The sequence below is a fragment of the Ursus americanus genome, chromosome 13 (genome assembly GCF_024610735.1).
Source record: "Ursus americanus isolate L20-20 chromosome 13, mUrsAme1.1.p, whole genome shotgun sequence".
NCBI classification, from domain to species: Eukaryota; Metazoa; Chordata; class Mammalia; order Carnivora; family Ursidae; genus Ursus; species Ursus americanus.
Window position 1 is genome coordinate 44879856 of NC_142139.1, and position 5638 is coordinate 44885493.

Sequence of the window (5638 nt, forward strand, 5' to 3'; positions counted from 1 at the left end):
TTCCAAATAAGGTGACATTCTGTGAGGTTCCAGGTAAATATACATTTTTGGGAGACACTACTCAACCCACCACAGATAACTTGGAGAAAAATGGTATCATAAATGTAAATAAATTCTCTGCCCTGTCCTCGTGGAAAAGCGGTTTTCTGAGAAGGTAGATTTGAGTTAGAGTTCTGACAGCCGGATTTGTGAATGGTAAAGGTTGGAGTAGAGTGACTCTTGGCTACAAAGTGTAGAGCCAAAGATGATGATGATGATGTTGATGATAATGATGATGATGATAGATGAAGTCAGCAGCAAAATTAAAATTATGAAAAATAAGACATTTTAAAACGAATATTCAGTCTGCATTAGTGAAACAAAGAGAAGAAGCCAGATAAGAAACAGTTTCCTGGCTTTCCAAATATTACCAAAATGAACTGTTGAGTTCATTACTTACCATGTGAGAAAGAGCACCACCTCCAAAGAGCTTTGGTAGTATCTCAACAAGGGGAGAGGTAAGGTCAGAGTTTATTGACAATGGGAAGTTTGGCTTAAGGTGGGTCTTTCAACACAAAGACTTGATTAGGACTGGGTGGAGCTGGGTAGGAATCATCTATGACAGATTGCCAGAAACAGCAATGTGAGGATTTTGAGGAGAGGGATTCAAAGACTCTTGGGGTTCCGACTTTTGATGCTTTCCATTGAAAAGACGACAGATCTTTCAGAAAATCTGTGTAATGAGCAAGCCCATCATTTATCTGGGGAAGAGTCTAGAGAGAAAATAAAATGTTAATGAAGACAATGAAACAAATAACACATTGTTAATATAGACAGTGAGCTATGGTTTCTGTTCTCACTAACCTTTCTGAATGTGACAGCAGACAGCTTCACAGCACCCAGAGACACCCAGTCACAGGGAGCAGGTTTAGGATAAGGGGTCAGAAAAGGAATCTAGATGAATTCCTTCGCATGCAGACCATGGAGGCCAAGGCAACGAGGTGGTTTTGTTTTTGTTTTTGTTTTTTCTTTTTTAAAGATGCATTCAACCTTGTCAAGGATTAAAAAGGAGTTTGGGATGCCTGGGTGGCTCAGTCAGTTAAGCAGCCAACTCTTCATCTCAACTTGGGTCTTGATCTTAGGATTGGTCAAGGTTCATGAGTTCAAGCCCCATGTTGGGCTCCATGCTGGGTGTGGAGCCTGCGAAAGAAAGAAAAAAAGAAAGAAAGAAAAAAAAGAAAGAAAGAAAGAAAGAAAGAAAGAAAGAAAGAAAGAAAGAAAGAAAGAAAGAAAGAAAGAAAGAAGAAAGAAAGAAAGAGGAATTCTGAGTTTTAATGGAAGTTGAAACAGAAATAATAAATGTAGGAAGAAAATTATAATAAAATTAAAAATATAAGGCATTAGGAAAGCATAGTTATATTTAATAGCAAACAGTGAGGTTTCAATCGTGGTATGGTAAACATTACTAAAGCTTCTCAATATCCAATGATCACCTTTCTGAATTTGTAGAATACTATACTTCCCAGCCTTCTTGCAAATAGGCAAAACCATATGACTAATTATGATAAATGAACTGTGAGAAGAAATAACTTCTACGTGTAACTTTTGGGCTGAGACAATGAAAATCTATTGCATGATCCTCCAGTTCACTCCTTTCCAATCACTGTGATTGTGGGCGCTATACACTGAGATTCTGGAGCCACTATATAGAACCAGTCTAGATCTCTGACTCTTTTGAAGGAGGTTGTTCTGGAGAGCCATTGGACTTGAGTAGACTTTCTGCAGGCAAGAAATACATTGTGTGCATGTGTGTGTGTGTGTGTGTGTGTGTGTGTGTGTGTCTGTGTGAGAATCCATTACAGTTGGGGAATTTATTTATTCTTGTAGCAAAGCTTATCTTACTCTGGCTAATACTCATGGTTAAACTACATGCCAAATTGTTTTATTTATTTATTTATTTACTATTCATTCATTCATTCATTCATTCATTCATTCATTCATTAAATAGGCTCCACACCCAATATGAACCCTAGATCAAGAGTTGCATACTCTACCAACTGAGCCAGCTGGGTGCTTTATTATATGACAAATTGTAAGAGTGACAAAAATAAACAGATGATGACATGGTAGCTGAAAAAAGTATAAATTATCATTTGAAGAGTGTTGATGATGAAGCAAAAGAGGAAAAGAGTTTTCAAGGTTCTAAATAATGTACACTTTGATATTCTGTTTAATTTTCTGAAATTTGGATCATAGAGCAGCATTAAGAAATTCCAAGTTAAGTTTTTAGATTTTCTGATCATAACTTTAAACTGCTTTTTGCAGATGCCACTTGTTATCTTCTGTTCCCTATGTTTGGTTGGAAATTCATGTCAGAATTTACACATTTGGTGATTTGCCAAGAATTTGACCTCATTGCCAGGAATTTGATCTTATTGAATCCAAGGGCCTATATTAAGTCACCTTATTCTTTCCAAAAATATTTTCTGACACTGTATTCTCTAGATTATTGAAATATATTTAGACAGCATTCGATATAAGACATACTTTAAGTTGTTCTTAATTTATCATACACTATTTTCTTGGGCAATTGTTTTTATATTTCTTCCACCAATTGCCAGTTAAGTACAATGTGTTCTCATAATTCCAGGAAGTAGTGTCAGCTGTCAAAAATGATGTGTTGCATAATCAGTAACAGTAAATAGGCTAATTCTTTGAAGTTATTCCTGCTGGAAGGTGTATAAGATTATTCACTGGGAAGTGCCAAAGTATACCTGCCAACAACTGAAACTTAGGAGTTGAAAGACTTAGGGAGATAAATAAGGAAATGTGCTATAACTGTCTTGAAATATTGAAATATTAGACCAGGAAGTTTTGTGAAAGTACACAGTGATCCTTTGTTTTATGTGGCAAAGTGTCTCTTGTAGGGATAAAGTTATCTATTATTAATCCACTTTTGCTGCTGGATCTTGACAGTGTGTTTTATAAAAACATGTCAATATGGAGGAAAAAGAATCCTCTATTCTTCAATGCCCAGCACATGGGGGGTACTCGATAAATTTTTGGTAATAAGGGAATGAATGAAATGTAGTCACTGAACAACTGTTCTGAAGAGTGAAAACCTATCCCTGTGAAAAATTTAGAAAAGCCTTTGGAAAACCAAGGCTCTAGTTAACAGTGTAAAAGCTTAGACTACTAGTGGATAATCTTTCCTCCTGGAAAGGAAGGGAGTCAGAGTGTTTAGGTTCGGACTTGAATAGTAACTCACTGAGTTAGTGTTGGGGGACCGGATCACTTGACTATAGGCCTAAGTGGCTGAGCCAAGTTGGGGCTGTGATTTGAGAGGCAGTCTTGGGAAGAAGCCAAATCAGAAGAAGGCAGATGTCCAAAAGAATCACCAGAAATTCTCTTGTGAAACAGAAAAAAACCAGGTTAGGTAATGGGGTGGAAACCAGGAAAAAACTGGAGGGCCGGGACCTGAACAAATTCTTGGAAATAAAGGATAATAATCGCAATGGCTTCTTAGAGGATGAGGTAAAGGCACTATTGTGGAGATTGCTAGTAGTATCCCAATATCGATTCCACACTTACTATCTTAGTAATAACAACCTTAATGTTCAGTGGATACATTGCAGCTTTGGAAAAAGTAAGGGCATTCTCCCTTCCTCACGGCTAGTTATGGCCAAGTGACTACATTTTGGCCAACAAACTATAGCAAAATGCTAATATGAATCAGTGACAATAATTCCTAGTGTCAAGCAAAATAAGACATTGTTGCATTGAAAAAGACAACTTAGGGATGAAATTTCATTTTTATGGACCATGTAAGTTAGTACTACATATTAGTCTCATTTAATTTAATATATTTCCAAGAAGTCTAGCACAATCCTAGAATAAAGACAAAATATAAACTTAAATTCGTATAACACATTGATTAACATTCATCGAAAGACATTGTAAACTTGTCCAAAAAAGAGAAAGATTTCAATGCAAATTTATATTCTCTATTGATGAATAAAATAATCTTTTGATCTAAAAGAAATCAGCTTATAATTATAATTTATTACCAACTTAAGAAAAAAGTGAGCAATCCCTGTTGATAACAATTAAAAAATAAAATGTGCTTAAGCTCGTCATGTGGTTGCATGAATTATGATGAGAAATCATTCCTTTTCGGGTGTGAAGGAGTAAGCTACTGATGTGAGAAAATTCTCTCTTCATCTCTCAAGGTTTCAAGTACCTTGCAAGCAGAGGGACTGACCACTTTCGTTTTAGGTTATCTTTTCACAGATATTTGTATAGCAAACAGCCTTGGAATATAGAGATATGTCTCCCTCTGGGACGGAGGGCTGGTTTGTTTATTGTCTACTATAACAATAAAGATAATGTCTCTCTCCTGAGCAAAGATTGTGTGTCAATTTGCTTGTAATCTTATACAAGATTAGAGTGTGCTAAGCCAGAGAATCCTTTTCGGTAACACGACCCCCTGTGTGTGCAGGCATCAGGCAGCCCTATGGTATCTGGGGCCTGTGGAACTGGTGCAAGGGAACGATGATACTCAGGTAATTGCTATTATTGTGGGTAATAAAGTCCCTTTACTCTGATTCAGGAGTATTGTGTCTTCTGGATATCTATGCAACTGTGGTAGTCTAACAGCCTGCAAGCAAGGTCCCATCTCAAACCCTTCACAGTTCTTGGTAGCTACGACAAATTGTTTGAAGACCTAGATACTGTCAACCATGTAGAAGTAAAACCCTTCTATACATCCCAAATCATCAGGAACAAATAAATGGGGTAAACTCTTATGTAGGAAGTAACTCATGACAGCCTGAGGAGTTAGAAGAAATCATCTTCCTATTGGTTTGAGATAGGCCAACACTCCTGGAACACTTAGAATGTTTTTTTAGCAGCAACTAAAAGAAAAGCCAACTCACAGTGGCTGAAAACACAGTTTTCAGATGTAAAAACTCCTACGATGTGGTCAAGCAAGGAAAAGTAAGCTGGACCAATGGAAGTCTTTGACCAATGGAATGTTCAATGGGAAAGAGAATCTGACAGCAGTAGCTACTACCCTGACATGACAATGAGAGGTGCTAGTAGGATCTAGCCAAAGCTTCTGAGGAAGAAAAATGTGCGTAAATAGGTAGAAAGAGAGCTACTTCATGAAGTTGAAAAGTTGGCAAGAGAAAAGTATAAATGCACAGAGCACAAGAGAGAAGCAAGGAAGCCACTGGTCTGAGAGAAAGAGAGAGAGAGACAGAGCATAGCTCATCCTCAGAGCTGCCTGGACTCCTGACTGTTCTCCCTTCAGTTTATGCTCCTGCCCATGTTTGCTCCCACAGAGAAACTCAATTTCCCGTATGTTGTTTCCATGAGTTTCTGTTTCTTGCAACAACAACAAAACTCTAAAGAGAAAGTATCTTATACCAATGATCCTAAAGTATCCCCTTTGTTTCCAGCTTAATTCTGAACCCTTAATAGGAAAAAAATCCCTAAGTAGTTAATACAAGATCACATACAGTAAAAATCACACACGCAAGTTAGAGTTGATTACTCCTAAATATGAATCATTATGTATCTATGTATTTTTTCGAATAATCATCTTGAACTCATTGAAAATCAGTGATTAAAAAGGATCTTTTATTTATTTTAAATGTCA